Genomic DNA, 20,287 nt, shown 5'->3' on the forward strand with positions numbered 1-20,287 from the left:
TCTGCACGAAATCATCAAAATTCTTACAGAAAACCGCATATTTCGATGCAAAACAACGATTTCTCGCCGATTTTCGTTGTTTTCTGGCTTGAATTCGCAAAGAAGAGCACGAAATCTACAAAATCATGACTTTTTACCAAGATTCAACGGCTGAATTGCAAGAAAACAGCAAAATTCTGCACGAAATTATCAAAATTCTTAGAGAAAACTGCATATTTCGATGCAAAACAACGATTTCTCGCCGATTTTCGTTGTTTTCTATCTTGAATTCGCCAAGAAGAGCACGAAATCTACAAAATCATGACTTTTTACCAAGATTCAACGGCTGAATTGCAAGAAAACAACAGAATTCTGCACGAAATCATCAAAATTCTTAGAGAAAACCGCAAATTTCGATGCAAAACGACGATTTCTCGCCGATTTTCGTGGTTTTCTGGCTTGAATTCGCAAAGAAGAGCACGAAATCTACAAAATCATGACATTTTACCAATATTCAACGGCTGAATTGCAAGAAAACAGCAGAATTCTGCACGAAATCATCAAAATTCTTACAGAAAACCGCATATTTCGATGCAAAACGATTATTTCTCGCCGATTTTCGTTGTTTTCTGGCTTGAATTCGCAAAGAAGAGCACGAAATCTACAAAATCATGACTTTTTACCAAGATTCAACGGCTGAATTGCAAGAAAACAGCAGAATTCTGCACGAAATTATCAAAATTCTTACAGAAAACCGCATATTTCGATGCAAAACAACGATTTCTCGCCGATCTTCGTTGTTTTCTGGCTTGAATTCGCAAAGAAGAGCACGAAATCTACAAAATCATCACTTTTTACCAAGATTCTACGGCTGAATTGCAAGAAAACAGCAGAATTCTGCACGAAATCATCAAAATTCTTAGAGAAAACTGCATATTTCGATGCAAAACAACGATTTCTCGCCGATTTTCGTTGTTTTCTATCTTGAATTCGCCAAGAAGAGCACGAAATCTACAAAATCATGACTTTTTACCTAGATTCAACGGCTGAATTGCAAGAAAACAGCAGAATTCTGCACGAAATCATCAAAATTCTTAGAGAAAACTGCATATTTCGATGCAAAACAACGATTTCTCGCCGATTTTCGTTGTTTTCTATCTTGAATTCGCCAAGAAGAACACGAGATCTACAAAATCATGACTTTTTACCAAGATTCAACGGCTGAATTGCAAGAAAACAGCAGAATTCTGCACGAAATCATCAAAATTCTTACAGAAAACCGCATATTTCGATGCAAATCGACGATTTCTCGCCAATTTTCGTTGTTTTCTGGCATGAATTCGCAAAGAAGAGCACGAAATCTACAAAATCATGACTTTTTACCAAGATTCAACGGCTGAATTGCAAGAAAACAGCAGAATTCTGCACAAAATCATCAATATTCTTAGAGAAAACCGCATATTTCGATGCAAAACGACGATTTCTCTCTGATTTTCGTTGTTTTCTATCTTGAATTCGCAAAGAAGAGCACTAAATCTACAAAATCATGCCTTTTTACCAAGATTCAACGGCTGAATTGCAAGAAAACAGCAGAAACAGCAGAATTCTGCACGAAATCATCAAAATTCTCACAGAAAACCGCATATTTCGATGCAAAACGATTATTTCTCGCCGATTTTCGTTGTTTTCTGGCTTGAATTCGCAAAGAAGAGCACTAAATCTACAAAATCATGACTTTTTACCAAGATTCAACGGCTGAATTGCAAGAAAACCGCAGAATTCTGCACGAAATTATCAAAATTCTTACAGAAAACCGCATATTTCGATGCAAAACAACGATTTCTCGCCGATTTTCGTTGTTTTCTGGCTTGAATTCGCAAAGAAGAGCACGAAATCTACAAAATCATCACTTTTTACCAAGATTCTACGGCTGAATTGCAAGAAAACAGCAGAATTTTGCACGAAATCATCAAAATTCTTACAGAAAACCGCATATTTCGATGCAAAACAACGATTTCTCGCCGATTTTCGTTGTTTTCTGGCTTGAATTCGCAAAGAAGAGCACGAAATCTACAAAATCATCACTTTTTACCAAGATTCTACAGCTGAATTGCAAGAAAACAGCAGACTTCTGCACGAAATCATCAAAATTCTTACAGAAAACCGCATATTTCGATGCAAAACGACGATTTCTCGCCGATTTTCGTTGTTTTCTGGCTTGAATTCGCAAAGAAGAGCACGAAATCTACAAAATCATGACTTTTTACCAAGATTCAACGGCTGAATTGCAAGAAAACAGCAGAATTCTGCACGAAATCATCAAAATTCTTAGAGAAATCTGCATATTTCGATGCAAAACAACGATTTCTCGCCGATTTTCGTTGTTTTCTATCTTGAATTCGCCAAGAAGAGCACGAAATCTACAAAATCATGACTTTTTACCAAGATTCAACGGCTGAATTGCAAGAAAACAGCAGAATTCTGCACGAAATCGTCAAAATTCTTAGAGAAAACCGCATATTTCGATGCAAAACGACGATTTCTCGCCGATTTTCGTTGTTTTCTGGCTTGGGTTCGCAAAGAAGAGCACGAAATCTACAAAATCATCACTTTTTACCAAGATTCAACGGCTGAATTGCAAGAAAACAGCAGAATTCTGCACGAAATCATCAAAATTCTTAGAGAAAACCGCATATTTCGATGCAAAACGACGATTTCTCGCCGATTTTCGTGGTTTTCTGGCTTGAATTCGCAAAGAAGAGCACAAAATCTACAAAATCATGACTTTTTACCAAGATTCAACAGCTGAATTGCAAGAAAACAGCAGAATTCTGCACGAAATCATCAAAATTCTTACAGAAAACCGCATATTTCGATGCAAAACAACGATTTCTCGCCGATTTTCGTTGTTTTCTGGCTTGAATTCGCAAAGAAGAGCACGAAATCTACAAACCGCAGAATTCTGCACGAAATCATCAAAATTCTTACAGAAAACCGCATTTTTCGATGCAAATCGACGATTTCTCGCCGATTTTCGTTGTTTTCTGGCTTGAATTCGCAAAGAAGAGCACGAAATCTACAAAATCATGACTTTTTACCAAGATTCAACAGCTGAATTGCAAGAAAACAGCAGAATTCTGCACGAAATTATCAAAATTCTTACAGAAAACCGCATATTTCGATGCAAAACAACGATTTCTCGCCGATTTTCGTTGTTTTCTGGCTTGAATTCGCAAAGAAGAGCACGAAATCTACAAACCGCAGAATTCTGCACGAAATCATCAAAATTCTTACAGAAAACCGCATTTTTCGATGCAAATCGACGATTTCTCGCCGATTTTCGTTGTTTTCTGGCTTGAATTCGCAAAGAAGAGCACGAAATCTACAAAATCATCACTTTTTACCTAGATTCTACGGCTGAATTGTAAGAAAACAGCAGAATTCTGAACGAAATCATCAAAATTCTTACAGAAAACCGCATATTTCGATGCAAAACGATTATTTCTCGCCGATTTTCGTTGTTTTCTGGCTTGAATTCGCAAAGAAGAGCACGAAATCTACAAAATCATGACTTTTTACCAAGATTCAACGGCTGAATTGCAAGAAAACAGCAGAATTCTGCACGAAATCATCAAAATTCTTACAGAAAACCGCATATTTCGATGCAAAACGACGATTTCTCGCCGATTTTCGTTGTTTTTTGGCTTGAATTCGCAAAGAAGAGCACGAAATCTACAAAATCATGACTTTTTACCAAGATTCAACGGCTGAATTGCAAGAAAACCGCAGAATTCTGCACGAAATTATCAAAATTCTTACAGAAAACCGCAATTTTCGATGCAAATCGACGATTTCTCGCCGATTTTCGTTGTTTTCTGGCTTGAATTCGCAAAGAAGAGCACGAAATCTACAAAATCATGACTTTTTACCAAGATTCAACAGCTGAATTGCAAGAAAACAGCAGAATTCTGCACGAAATCATCAAAATTCTTACAGAAAACCGCATATTTCGATGCAAAACGACGATTTCTCGCCGATTTTCGTTGTTTTCTGGCTTGAATTCACAAAGAAGAGGACGCAATCTACAAAATAATGACTTTTTACCAAGATTCAACGGCTGAATTGCAAGAAAACAGCAGAATTCTGCACGAAATCATCAAAATTCTTAGAGAAAACTGCATATTTCGATGCAAAACAACGATTTCTCGCCGATTTTCGTTGTTTTCTATCTTGAATTCGCCAAGAAGAGCACGAAATCTACAAAATCATGACTTTTTACCTAGATTCAACGGCTGAATTGCAAGAAAACAGCAGAATTCTGCACGAAACCATCAAAATTCTTACAGAAAACCGCATATTTCGATGCAAAACAACGATTTCTCGCCGATTTTCGTTGTTTTCTATCTTGAATTTGCCAAGAAGAGCACGAAATCTATAAAATCATGTCTTTTTACCTAGATTCAACGGCTGAATTGCAAGAAAACTGCAGAATTCTGCACGAAATCATCAAAATTCTTACAGAAAACCGCATATTTCGATGCAAAACGACGATTTCTCGCCGACTTTCGTTGTTTTCTCGCTTGAATTCGCAAAGAAGAGCACGAGATCTACAAAATCATGACTTTTTACCAAGATTCAACGGCTGAATTGCAAGAAAACAGCAGAATTCTGCACGAAATCATCAAAATTCTTAGAGAAAACCGCATATTTCGATGCAAAACGACGATTTCTCGCGGATTTTCGTTGTTTTCTGTCTTGAATTCGCAAAGAAGAGCACGAAATCTACAAAATCATGACTTTTTACCAAGATTCAACGGCTGAATTGCAAGAAAACAGCAGAATTCTGCACGAAATTGTCAAAATTCTTAGAGAAAACTGCATATTTCGATGCAAAACAACGATTTCTCGCCGATTTTCGTTGTTTTCTATCTTGAATTCGCAAAGAAGAGCACGAGATCTACAAAATCATGACTTTTTACCAAGATTCAACGGCTGAATTGCAAGAAAACAGCAGAATTCTGCATGAAATTGTCAAAATTCTTAGAGAAAACCGCATATTTCGATGCAAAACGACGATTTCTCGCCGATTTTCGTTGTTTTCTGGCTTGAATTCGCAAAGAAGAGCACGAAATCTACAAAATCATCACTTTTTAGCAAGATTCTACGGCTGAATTGCAAGAAAACAGCAGAATTCTGCACGAAATCATCAAAATTCTTAGAGAAAACTGCATATTTCGAGGCAAAACAACGATTTCTCGCCGATTTTCGTTGTTTTCTATCTTGAATTCGCAAAGAAGAGCACGAGATCTACAAAATCATGACTTTTTACCAAGATTCAACGGCTGAATTGCAAGAAAACAGCAGAATTTTGCACGAAATCATCAAAATTCTTACAGAAAACCGCATATTTCGATGCAAAACGACGATTTCTCGCCGATCTTCGTTGTTTTCTGGCAAGAATTTGCAAAGAAGAGCACGAAATCTACAAAATCATGACTTTTTACCAAGATTCAACGGCTGAATTGCAAGAAAACAGCAGAATTCTGCACGAAATCATCAAAATTCTTAGAGAAAACCGCATATTTCGATGCAAAACGACGATTTCTCGCTGATTTTCGTTGTTTTCTATCTTGAATTCGCAAAGAAGAGCACGAAATCTACAAAATCATGACTTTTTACCAAGATTCAACGGCTGAATTGCAAGAAAACAGCAGAACTCTGCACGAAATCGTCAAAATTCTTAGAGAAAACCGCATATTTCGATGCAAAACGACGATTTCTCGCCGATTTTCGTTGTTTTCTGGCTTGAATTCGCATAGAAGAGCACGAAATCTACAAAATCATCACTTTTTACCAAGATTCTACGGCTGAATTGCAAGAAAACAGCAGAATTCTGCACGAAATCATCAAAATTCTTAGAGAAAACTGCATATTTCGATGCAAAACAACGATTTCTCGCCGATTTTCGTTGTTTTCTATCTTGAATTCGCCAAGAAGAGCACGAAATCTACAAAATCATGACTTTTTACCTAGATTGAACGGCTGAATTGCAAGAAAACAGCAGAATTCTGCACGAAATCATCAAAATTCTTACAGAAAACCGCATATTTCGATGCAAAACGACGATTTCTCGCCGATTTTCGTTGTTTTTTGGCTTGAATTCGCAAAGAAGAGCACGAGATCTACAAAATCATGACTTTTTACCAAGATTCAACGGATGAATAGCAAGAAAACAGCAGTATTCTGCACGAAATCATCAAAATTCTTACAGAAAACCGCATATTTCGATGCAAAACGACGATTTCTCGCCAATTTTCGTTGTTTTCTGGCATGAATTCGCAAAGAAGAGCACGAAAACTACAAAATCATGACTTTTTACCAAGATTCAACGGCTGAATTGCAAGAAAACAGCAGAATTCTGCACGAAATCATCAATATTCTTAGAGAAAACCGCATATTTCGATGCAAAACGATGATTTCTCGCTGATTTTCGTTGTTTTCTATCTTGAATTCGCAAAGAAGAGCACAAAATCTACAAAATCATGACTTTTTACCAAGATTCAACGGCTGAATTGCAAGAAAACAGCAGAATTCTGCACGAAATTGTCAAAATTCTTAGAGAAAACCGCATATTTCGATGCAAAACGACGATTTCTCGCCGATTTTCGTTGTTTTCTGGCTTGAATTCGCAAAGAAGAGCACGAAATCTACAAAATCATCACTTTTTACCAAGATTCAACGGCTGAATTGCAAGAAAACAGCAGAATTCTGCACGAAATCATCAAAATTCTTAGAGAAAACCGCATATTTCGATGCAAAACGACGATTTCTCGCCGATTTTCGTGATTTTCTGGCTTGAATTCGCAAAGAAGAGCACGAAATCTACAAAATCATGACTTTCTGCACGAAATCATCAAAATTCTTACAGAAAACCGCATTTTTCGATGCAAAACGACGATTTCTCGCCGATCTTCGTTGTTTTCTGGCTTGAATTCGCAAAGAAGAGCACGAAATCTACAAAATCATCACTTTTTACCAAGATTCTACGGCTGAATTGCAAGAAAACAGCAGAATTCTGCACGAAATCATCAAAATTCTTACAGAAAACCGCATATTTCGATGCAAAACGACGATTTCTCGCCGATTTTCGTTGTTTTCTGGCTTGAATTCGCAAAGTAGAGCACGAAATCTACAAAATCATGACTTTTTACCAAGATTCAACGGCTGAATTGCAAGAAAACAGCAAAATTCTGCACGAAATTATCAAAATTCTTAGAGAAAACTGCATATTTCGATGCAAAACAACGATTTCTCGCCGATTTTCGTTGTTTTCTATCTTGAATTCGCCAAGAAGAGCACGAAATCTACAAAATCATGACTTTTTACCAAGATTCAACGGCTGAATTGCAAGAAAACAACAGAATTCTGCACGAAATCATCAAAATTCTTAGAGAAAACCGCATATTTCGATGCAAAACGACGATTTCTCGCCGATTTTCGTGATTTTCTGGCTTGAATTCGCAAAGAAGAGCACGAAATCTACAAAATCATGACATTTTACCAATATTCAACGGCTGAATTGCAAGAAAACAGCAGAATTCTGCACGAAATCATCAAAATTCTTACAGAAAACCGCATATTTCGATGCAAAACGATTATTTCTCGCCGATTTTCGTTGTTTTCTGGCTTGAATTCGCAAAGAAGAGCACGAAATCTACAAAATCATGACTTTTTACCAAGATTCAACGGCTGAATTGCAAGAAAACAGCAGAATTCTGCACGAAATTATCAAAATTCTTACAGAAAACCGCATATTTCGATGCAAAACAACGATTTCTCGCCGATCTTCGTTGTTTTCTGGCTTGAATTCGCAAAGAAGAGCACGAAATCTACAAAATCATCACTTTTTACCAAGATTCTACGGCTGAATTGCAAGAAAACAGCAGAATTCTGCACGAAATCATCAAAATTCTTAGAGAAAACTGCATATTTCGATGCAAAACAACGATTTCTCGCCGATTTTCGTTGTTTTCTATCTTGAATTCGCCAAGAAGAGCACGAAATCTACAAAATCATGACTTTTTACCTAGATTCAACGGCTGAATTGCAAGAAAACAGCAGAATTCTGCACGAAATCATCAAAATTCTCACAGAAAACCGCATATTTCCATGCAAAACGACGATTTCTCGCCGATTTTCGTTGTTTTCTGGCTTGAATTCGCAAAGAAGAACACGAGATCTACAAAATCATGACTTTTTACCAAGATTCAACGGCTGAATTGCAAGAAAACAGCAGAATTCTGCACGAAATCATCAAAATTCTTACAGAAAACCGCATATTTCGATGCAAATCGACGATTTCTCGCCAATTTTCGTTGTTTTCTGGCATGAATTCGCAAAGAAGAGCACGAAATCTACAAAATCATGACTTTTTACCAAGATTCAACGGCTGAATTGCAAGAAAACAGCAGAATTCTGCACAAAATCATCAATATTCTTAGAGAAAACCGCATATTTCGATGCAAAACGACGATTTCTCGCTGATTTTCGTTGTTTTCTATCTTGAATTCGCAAAGAAGAGCACTAAATCTACAAAATCATGCCTTTTTACCAAGATTCAACGGCTGAATTGCAAGAAAACAGCAGAATTCTGCACGAAATTGTCAAAATTCTTAGAGAAAACCGCATATTTCGATGCAAAACGACGATTTCTCGCCGATTTTCGTTGTTTTCTGGCTTGAATTCGCAAAGAAGAGCACGAAATCTACAAAATCATCACTTTTTACCAAGATTCAACGGCTGAATTGCAAGAAAACAGCAGAATTCTGCACGAAATCATCAAAATTCTTAGAGAAAACCGCATATTTCGATGCAAAACGACGATTTCTCGCCGATTTTCGTGATTTTCTGGCTTGAATTCGCAAAGAAGAGCACGAAATCTACAAAATCATGACTTTCTGCACGAAATCATCAAAATTCTTACAGAAAACCGCATTTTTCGATGCAAAACGACGATTTCTCGCCGATCTTCGTTGTTTTCAGGCTTGAATTCGCAAAGAAGAGCACGAAATCTACAAAATCAAGACTTTTTACCAAGATTCAACGGCTGAATTGGAAGAAAACAGCAGAATTCTGCACGAAATCATCAAAATTCTTACAGAAAACCGCATATTTCGATGCAAAACAACGATTTCTCGCCGATTTTCGTTGTTTTCTGGCTTGAATTCGCAAAGAAGAGCACGAAATCTACAAAATCATGACTTTTTACCAAGATTCAACGGCTGAATTGCAAGAAAACAGCAAAATTCTGCACGAAATTATCAAAATTCTTAGAGAAAACTGCATATTTCGATGCAAAACAACGATTTCTCGCCGATTTTCGTTGTTTTCTATCTTGAATTCGCCAAGAAGAGCACGAAATCTACAAAATCATGACTTTTTACCAAGATTCAACGGCTGAATTGCAAGAAAACAACAGAATTCTGCACGAAATCATCAAAATTCTTAGAGAAAACCGCAAATTTCGATGCAAAACGACGATTTCTCGCCGATTTTCGTGGTTTTCTGGCTTGAATTCGCAAAGAAGAGCACGAAATCTACAAAATCATGACATTTTACCAATATTCAACGGCTGAATTGCAAGAAAACAGCAGAATTCTGCACGAAATCATCAAAATTCTTACAGAAAACCGCATATTTCGATGCAAAACGATTATTTCTCGCCGATTTTCGTTGTTTTCTGGCTTGAATTCGCAAAGAAGAGCACGAAATCTACAAAATCATGACTTTTTACCAAGATTCAACGGCTGAATTGCAAGAAAACAGCAGAATTCTGCACGAAATTATCAAAATTCTTACAGAAAACCGCATATTTCGATGCAAAACAACGATTTCTCGCCGATCTTCGTTGTTTTCTGGCTTGAATTCGCAAAGAAGAGCACGAAATCTACAAAATCATCACTTTTTACCAAGATTCTACGGCTGAATTGCAAGAAAACAGCAGAATTCTGCACGAAATCATCAAAATTCTTAGAGAAAACTGCATATTTCGATGCAAAACAACGATTTCTCGCCGATTTTCGTTGTTTTCTATCTTGAATTCGCCAAGAAGAGCACGAAATCTACAAAATCATGACTTTTTACCTAGATTCAACGGCTGAATTGCAAGAAAACAGCAGAATTCTGCACGAAATCATCAAAATTCTTAGAGAAAACTGCATATTTCGATGCAAAACAACGATTTCTCGCCGATTTTCGTTGTTTTCTATCTTGAATTCGCCAAGAAGAACACGAGATCTACAAAATCATGACTTTTTACCAAGATTCAACGGCTGAATTGCAAGAAAACAGCAGAATTCTGCACGAAATCATCAAAATTCTTACAGAAAACCGCATATTTCGATGCAAATCGACGATTTCTCGCCAATTTTCGTTGTTTTCTGGCATGAATTCGCAAAGAAGAGCACGAAATCTACAAAATCATGACTTTTTACCAAGATTCAACGGCTGAATTGCAAGAAAACAGCAGAATTCTGCACAAAATCATCAATATTCTTAGAGAAAACCGCATATTTCGATGCAAAACGACGATTTCTCTCTGATTTTCGTTGTTTTCTATCTTGAATTCGCAAAGAAGAGCACTAAATCTACAAAATCATGCCTTTTTACCAAGATTCAACGGCTGAATTGCAAGAAAACAGCAGAAACAGCAGAATTCTGCACGAAATCATCAAAATTCTCACAGAAAACCGCATATTTCGATGCAAAACGATTATTTCTCGCCGATTTTCGTTGTTTTCTGGCTTGAATTCGCAAAGAAGAGCACTAAATCTACAAAATCATGACTTTTTACCAAGATTCAACGGCTGAATTGCAAGAAAACCGCAGAATTCTGCACGAAATTATCAAAATTCTTACAGAAAACCGCATATTTCGATGCAAAACAACGATTTCTCGCCGATTTTCGTTGTTTTCTGGCTTGAATTCGCAAAGAAGAGCACGAAATCTACAAAATCATCACTTTTTACCAAGATTCTACGGCTGAATTGCAAGAAAACAGCAGAATTTTGCACGAAATCATCAAAATTCTTACAGAAAACCGCATATTTCGATGCAAAACAACGATTTCTCGCCGATTTTCGTTGTTTTCTGGCTTGAATTCGCAAAGAAGAGCACGAAATCTACAAAATCATCACTTTTTACCAAGATTCTACAGCTGAATTGCAAGAAAACAGCAGACTTCTGCACGAAATCATCAAAATTCTTACAGAAAACCGCATATTTCGATGCAAAACGACGATTTCTCGCCGATTTTCGTTGTTTTCTGGCTTGAATTCGCAAAGAAGAGCACGAAATCTACAAAATCATGACTTTTTACCAAGATTCAACGGCTGAATTGCAAGAAAACAGCAGAATTCTGCACGAAATCATCAAAATTCTTAGAGAAATCTGCATATTTCGATGCAAAACAACGATTTCTCGCCGATTTTCGTTGTTTTCTATCTTGAATTCGCCAAGAAGAGCACGAAATCTACAAAATCATGACTTTTTACCAAGATTCAACGGCTGAATTGCAAGAAAACAGCAGAATTCTGCACGAAATCGTCAAAATTCTTAGAGAAAACCGCATATTTCGATGCAAAACGACGATTTCTCGCCGATTTTCGTTGTTTTCTGGCTTGGGTTCGCAAAGAAGAGCACGAAATCTACAAAATCATCACTTTTTACCAAGATTCAACGGCTGAATTGCAAGAAAACAGCAGAATTCTGCACGAAATCATCAAAATTCTTAGAGAAAACCGCATATTTCGATGCAAAACGACGATTTCTCGCCGATTTTCGTGGTTTTCTGGCTTGAATTCGCAAAGAAGAGCACAAAATCTACAAAATCATGACTTTTTACCAAGATTCAACAGCTGAATTGCAAGAAAACAGCAGAATTCTGCACGAAATCATCAAAATTCTTACAGAAAACCGCATATTTCGATGCAAAACAACGATTTCTCGCCGATTTTCGTTGTTTTCTGGCTTGAATTCGCAAAGAAGAGCACGAAATCTACAAACCGCAGAATTCTGCACGAAATCATCAAAATTCTTACAGAAAACCGCATTTTTCGATGCAAATCGACGATTTCTCGCCGATTTTCGTTGTTTTCTGGCTTGAATTCGCAAAGAAGAGCACGAAATCTACAAAATCATGACTTTTTACCAAGATTCAACAGCTGAATTGCAAGAAAACAGCAGAATTCTGCACGAAATTATCAAAATTCTTACAGAAAACCGCATATTTCGATGCAAAACAACGATTTCTCGCCGATTTTCGTTGTTTTCTGGCTTGAATTCGCAAAGAAGAGCACGAAATCTACAAACCGCAGAATTCTGCACGAAATCATCAAAATTCTTACAGAAAACCGCATTTTTCGATGCAAATCGACGATTTCTCGCCGATTTTCGTTGTTTTCTGGCTTGAATTCGCAAAGAAGAGCACGAAATCTACAAAATCATCACTTTTTACCTAGATTCTACGGCTGAATTGTAAGAAAACAGCAGAATTCTGAACGAAATCATCAAAATTCTTACAGAAAACCGCATATTTCGATGCAAAACGATTATTTCTCGCCGATTTTCGTTGTTTTCTGGCTTGAATTCGCAAAGAAGAGCACGAAATCTACAAAATCATGACTTTTTACCAAGATTCAACGGCTGAATTGCAAGAAAACAGCAGAATTCTGCACGAAATCATCAAAATTCTTACAGAAAACCGCATATTTCGATGCAAAACGACGATTTCTCGCCGATTTTCGTTGTTTTTTGGCTTGAATTCGCAAAGAAGAGCACGAAATCTACAAAATCATGACTTTTTACCAAGATTCAACGGCTGAATTGCAAGAAAACCGCAGAATTCTGCACGAAATTATCAAAATTCTTACAGAAAACCGCAATTTTCGATGCAAATCGACGATTTCTCGCCGATTTTCGTTGTTTTCTGGCTTGAATTCGCAAAGAAGAGCACGAAATCTACAAAATCATGACTTTTTACCAAGATTCAACAGCTGAATTGCAAGAAAACAGCAGAATTCTGCACGAAATCATCAAAATTCTTACAGAAAACCGCATATTTCGATGCAAAACGACGATTTCTCGCCGATTTTCGTTGTTTTCTGGCTTGAATTCACAAAGAAGAGGACGCAATCTACAAAATAATGACTTTTTACCAAGATTCAACGGCTGAATTGCAAGAAAACAGCAGAATTCTGCACGAAATCATCAAAATTCTTAGAGAAAACTGCATATTTCGATGCAAAACAACGATTTCTCGCCGATTTTCGTTGTTTTCTATCTTGAATTCGCCAAGAAGAGCACGAAATCTACAAAATCATGACTTTTTACCTAGATTCAACGGCTGAATTGCAAGAAAACAGCAGAATTCTGCACGAAACCATCAAAATTCTTACAGAAAACCGCATATTTCGATGCAAAACAACGATTTCTCGCCGATTTTCGTTGTTTTCTATCTTGAATTTGCCAAGAAGAGCACGAAATCTATAAAATCATGTCTTTTTACCTAGATTCAACGGCTGAATTGCAAGAAAACTGCAGAATTCTGCACGAAATCATCAAAATTCTTACAGAAAACCGCATATTTCGATGCAAAACGACGATTTCTCGCCGACTTTCGTTGTTTTCTCGCTTGAATTCGCAAAGAAGAGCACGAGATCTACAAAATCATGACTTTTTACCAAGATTCAACGGCTGAATTGCAAGAAAACAGCAGAATTCTGCACGAAATCATCAAAATTCTTAGAGAAAACCGCATATTTCGATGCAAAACGACGATTTCTCGCGGATTTTCGTTGTTTTCTGTCTTGAATTCGCAAAGAAGAGCACGAAATCTACAAAATCATGACTTTTTACCAAGATTCAACGGCTGAATTGCAAGAAAACAGCTGAATTCTGCACGAAATCATCAAAATTCTTACAGAAAACCGCATATTTCGATGCAAAACGATTATTTCTCGCCGATTTTCGTTGTTTTCTGGCATGAATTCGCAAAGAAGAGCACGAAATCTACAAAATCATGACTTTTTACCACGATTCAACGGCTGAATTGCGTGAAAAGAGCAGAATTCTGCACGAAATCATCAAAATTCTTACAGAAAAGCGCATATTTCGACGCAAAACGACGATTTCTCGCCGATTTTCGTTGTTTTCTGGCTTGAATTCGCAAAGAAGAGCACGAAATCTACAAAATCATGACTTCTTACCAAGATTCAACGGCTGAATTGCAAGAAAACAGCAGAATTCTGCACAAAATCATCAAAATTCTTAGAGTAAACTGCATATTTCGATGCAAAACGACGATTTCTCGCCGATTTTTATTTGTTTTCTGGCTTGAATTCGCAAAGAAGAGCACGAAATCTACAAAATCATGACTTTTTACCTAGATTCAACGGCTGAATTGCAAGAAAACAGCGGAATTCTGCACGAAATCATCTAAATTCTCACAGAAAACCGCATATTTCGATGCAAAACAACGATTTCTCGCCGATTTTCGTTGTTTTCTATCTTGAATTCGCCAAGAAGAGCACGAAATCTACAAAATCATGACTTTTTACCTAGATTCAACGGCTGAATTGCAAGAAAACAGCAGAATTCTGCACGAAATCATCAAAATTCTTACAGAAAACCGCATATTTCGATGCAAATCGACGATTTCTCGCCGATTTTCGTTGTTTTCTGGCTTGAATTCGCAAAAAAGGGCACGAAATCTACAAAATCATGACTTTTTACCAAGATTCAACGGCTGAATTACAAGAAAACAGCAGAATTTTGCACGAAATCATCAAAATTCTTACAGAAAACCGCATATTTCGATGCAAAACGACGATTTCTCGCCGATTTTCGTTGTTTTCTGGCATGAATTTGCAAAGAAGAGCACGAAATCTACAAAATCATGACTTTTTACCAAGATTCAACGGCTGAATCGCAAGAAAACAGCAGAATTCTGCACGAAATCATCAAAATTCTTACAGAAAACCGCATATTTCGATGCAAAACGACGATTTCTCGCCGATTTTCGTGGTTTTCTGGCTTGAATTTGCAAAGAAGAGCACGAAATCTACAAAATCATGACTTTTTACCAAGATTCAACGGCTGAATTGCAAGAAAACAGCTGAATTCTGCACGAAATCATCAAAATTCTTACAGAAAACCGCATATTTCGATGCAAAACGATTATTTCTCGCCGATTTTCGTTGTTTTCTGGCATGAATTCGCAAAGAAGAGCACGAAATCTACAAAATCATGACTTTTTACCACGATTCAACGGCTGAATTGCAAGAAAACAGCAGAATTCTGCACGAAATCATCAAAATTCTTACAGAAAAGCGCATATTTCGACGCAAAACGACGATTTCTCGCCGATTTTCGTTGTTTTCTGGCTTGAATTCGCAAAGAAGAGCACGAAATCTACAAAATCATGACTTCTTACCAAGATTCAACGGCTGAATTGCAAGAAAACAGCAGAATTCTGCACAAAATCATCAAAATTCTTACAGAAAACCGCATTTTTCGATGCAAAACGACGATTTCTCGCCGATATGCGTTGTTTTCTGGCATGAATTTGCAAAGAAGAGCACGAAATCTACAAAATCATGACTTTTTACCAAGATTCAACGGCTGAATTGCAAGAAAACAGTAGAATTCTGCACGAAATCATCAAAATTCTTAGAGAAAACCGCATATTTCGATGCAAAACGACGATTTCTCGCTGATTTTCGTTGTTTTCTGTCTTGAATTCGCAAAGAAGAGCACGAAATCTACAAAATCATGACTTTTTACCAAGATTCAACGGCTGAATTGCAAGTAAACAGCAGAATTCTGCACGAAATCGTCAAAATTCTTAGAGAAAACCGCATATTTCGATGCAAAACGACGATTTCTCGCCGATTTTCGTTGTTTTCTGGCTTGAATTCGCAAAGAAGAGCACGAAATCTACAAAATCATGACTTTTTACCAAGATTCAACGGCTGAATTGCAAGAAAACAGCAGATTTCTGCACGAAATCATCAAAATTCTTAGAGAAAACCGCATATTTCGATGCAAAACGACGATTTCTCGCTGATTTTCGTTGTTTTCTGGCTTGAATTCGCAAAGAAGAGCACGAAATCTACAAAATCATCACTTTTTACCAAGATTCAACGGCTGAATTGCAAGAAAACAGCAGAATTCTGCACGAAATCATCAAAATTCTTAGAGAAAACCGCATATTTCGATGCAAAACAACGATTTCTCGCTGATTTTCGATGTTTTCTATCTTGAATTCGCAAAGAAGAGCACGGAATCTACAAAATCATGACTTTTTACCAAGATTCAACGGCTGAATTGCAAGAAAACAGCAGAATTCTGCACGAAATCATCAAAATTCTTATAGAAAACCGCATCTTTCGATGCAAAACGAAGATTTCTCGCCGATTTTCGTTGTTTTCTGGCTTGAATTTGCAAAGAAGAGCACGAAATCTACAAAATCATGACTTTTTACCAAGATTCAACGGCTGAATTGCAAGAAAACAGCAGAATTCTGCACGAAATTATCAAAATTCTTACAGAAAACCGCATATTTCGATGCAAAACGACGATTTCTCGCCGATTTTCGTGGTTTTCTGGCTTGAATTTGCAAAGAAGAGCACGAAATCTACAAAATCATGACTTTTTACCAAGATTCAACGGCTGAATTGCAAGAAAACAGCTGAATTCTGCACGAAATCATCAAAATTCTTACAGAAAACCGCATATTTCGATGCAAAACGATTATTTCTCGCCGATTTTCGTTGTTTTCTGGCATGAATTCGCAAAGAAGAGCACGAAATCTACAAAATCATGACTTTTTACCACGATTCAACGGCTGAATTGCAAGAAAACAGCTGAATTCTGCACGAAATCATCAAAATTCTTACAGAAAAGCGCATATTTCGACGCAAAACGACGATTTCTCGCCGATTTTCGTTGTTTTCTGGCTTGAATTCGCAAAGAATAGCACGAAATCTACAAAATCTTGACTTCTTACCAAGATTCAACGGCTGAATTGCAAGAAAACAGCAGAATTCTGCACAAAATCATCAAAATTCTTACAGAAAACCGCATTTTTCAATGCAAAACGACGATTTCTCGCCGATTTTCGATGTTTTCTGGCTTGAATTCGCAAAGAAGAGCACGAAATCTACAAAATCATGACTTTTTACCAAGATTCAACGGCTGAATTGCAAGAAAACAGCAGAATTCTGCACGAAATCATCAAAATTCTTAGAGAAAACTGCATATTTCGATGCAAAACAACGATTTCTCGCCGATTTTCGTTGTTTTCTATCTTGAATTCGCCAAGAAGAGCACGAAATCTACAAAATCATGACTTTTTACCTAGATTCAACGGTCGAATTGCAAGAAAACAGCAGAATTCTGCACGAAATCATCAAAATTCTTACAGAAAACCGCATATTTCGATGCAAAACAACGATTTCTCGCCGATTTTCGTTGTTTTCTATCTTGAATTCGCCAAGAAGAGCACGAAATCTACAAAATCATGACTTTTTACCTAGATTCAACGGCTGAATTGCAAGAAAACAGTAGAATTCTGCACGAAATCATAAAAATTCTTACAGAAAACCGCATATTTCGATGCAAAACGACGATTTCTCGCCGATTTTCGTTGTTTTCTGGCTTGAATTCGCAAAGAAGGGCACGAAATCTACAAAATCATGACTTTTTACCAAGATTCAACGGCTGAATTACAAGAAAACAGCAGAATTCTGCACGAAATCATCAAAATTCTTACAGAAAACCGCATATTTCGATGCAAAACGACGATTTCTCGCCGATTTTCGTTGTTTTCTGGCATGAATTTGCAAAGAAGAGCACGAAATCTACAAAATCATGACTTTTTACCAAGATTCAACGGCTGAATTGCAAGAAAACAGCAGAATTCTGCACGAAATCATCAAAATTCTTAGAGAAAACCGCATATTTCGATGCAAGACGACGATTTCTCGCTGATTTTCGATGTTTTCTATCTTGAATTCGCAAAGAAGAGCACGGAATCTACAAAATCATGACTTTTTACCAAGATTCAACGGCTGAATTGCAAGAAAACAGCAGAATTCTGCACGAAATCATCAAAATTCTTATAGAAAACCGCATATTTCGATGCAAAACGAAGATTTCTTGCCGATTTTCGTTGTTTTCTGGCTTGAATTTGCAAAGAAGAGCACGAAATCTACAAAATCATGACTTTTTACCAAGATTCAACGGCTGAATTGCAAGAAAACAGCAGAATTCTGCACGAAATCATCAAAATTCTTACAGAAAACCGCATTTTTCGATGCAAAACGACGATTTCTCGCCGATTTTCGTTGTTTTCTGGCTTGAATTCGCAAAGAAGAGCACGAAATCTACAAAATCATGACTTTTTATCAAGATTCAACGGCTGAATTGCAAGAAAACAGCAGAATTCTGCACGAAATCATCAAAATTCTTACAGGAAACCGCATATTTCGATGCAAAACAACGATTTCTCGCCGATTTTCGTTGTTTTCTGGCTTGAATTTGCAAAGAAGAGCACGAAATCTACAAAATCATCACATTTTACCAAGATTCTACTGCTGAATTGCAAGAAAACAGCAGAATTCTGCACGAAATCATCAAAATTCTTACAGAAAACCGCATATTTCGATGCAAAACGACGATTTCGCGCCGATTTTCGTTGTTTTCTGGCTTGAATTCGCAAAGAAGAGCACGAAATCTACAAAATCATGACTTTTTACCAAGATTCAACGGCTGAATTGCAAGAAAACAGCAGAATTCTGCACGAAATCATCAAAATTGTTAGAGAAAATCGCATATTTCGATGCAAAACGACGATTTCTCGCCGATTTTCGTGGTTTTCTGGCTTGAATTCGCAAAGAAGAGCACGAAATCTACAAAATCATGACTTTTCACCAAGATTCAACGGCTGAATTGCAAGAAAACAGCAGAATTCTGCACGAAATCATCAGAATTCTTACAGAAAACCGCATATTTCGATGCAAAACGATTATTTCTCGCCGATTTTCGTTGTTTTCTGGCTTGAATTCGCAAAGAAGAGCACGAAATCTACAAAATCATGACTTTTTACCAAGATTCAACGGCTGAATTGCAAGAAAACAGCAGAATTCTGCACGAAATCATCAAAATCCTTACAGAAAACCGCATTTTTCGATGCAAGACGACGATTTCTCGCCGATTTTCGTTGTTTTCTGGCTTGAATTCGCAAAGAAGAGCACGAAATTTACAAAATCATCACTTTTTACCCAGATTCAACGGCTGAATTGCAAGAAAACAGCAGAATTCTGCACGAAATCATCAAAATTCTTATAGAAAACCCCATATTTCGATGCAAAACGAAGATTTCTCGCTGATTTTCGATGTTTTCTGGCTTGAATTTGCAAAGAAGAGCACGAAATCTACAAAATCATGACTTTTTACCAAGATTCAACGGCTGAATTGCAAGAAAACAGCAGAATTCTGCACGAAATCATCAAAATTCTTACAGAAAACCGCATTTTTCGATGCAAAACGACGATTTCTCGCCGATTTTCGTTGTTTTCTGGCTTGAATTCGCAAAGAAGAGCACGAAATCTACAAAATCATCACTTTTTACCAAGATTCAACGGCTGAATTGCAAGAAAACAGCAGAATTCTGCACGAAATCATCAAAATTCTTAGAGAAAACCGCATATTTCGATGCAAAACGACGATTTCTCGCTGATTTTCGAAGTTTTTTATCTTGAATTCGCAAAGAAGAGCACGGAATCTACAAAATCATGACTTTTTACCAAGATTCAACGGCTGAATTGCAAGAAAACAGCAGAATTCTGCACGAAATCATCAAGATTCTTACAGAAAACCGCATATTTCGATGCAAAACAACGATTTCTCGCCGATTTTCGATGTTTTCTGGCTTGAATTCGCAAAGAAGAGCACGAAATCTACAAAATCATCACATTTTACCAAGATTCTACTGCTGAATTGCAAGAAAACATCAGAATTCTGCACGAAATCATCAAAATTCTTAGAGAAAACCGCATATTTCGATGCAAAACGACGATTTCTCGCCGATTTTCGTGGTTTTCTGGCTTGAATTCGCAAAGAAGAGCACGAAATCTACAAAATCATGATTTTTCACCAAGGTTCAACGGCTGAATTGCAAGAAAACAGCAGAATTCTGCACGAAATCATCAGAATTCTTACAGAAAACCGCATATTTCGATGCAAAACG

The sequence above is a fragment of the Gnatocerus cornutus genome, unplaced genomic scaffold (genome assembly GCF_029298725.1).
Source record: "Gnatocerus cornutus isolate USDA-ARS CGAHR unplaced genomic scaffold, icGnaCorn1.1 ctg00000032.1, whole genome shotgun sequence".
Classification (NCBI taxonomy): Eukaryota; Metazoa; Arthropoda; class Insecta; order Coleoptera; family Tenebrionidae; genus Gnatocerus; species Gnatocerus cornutus.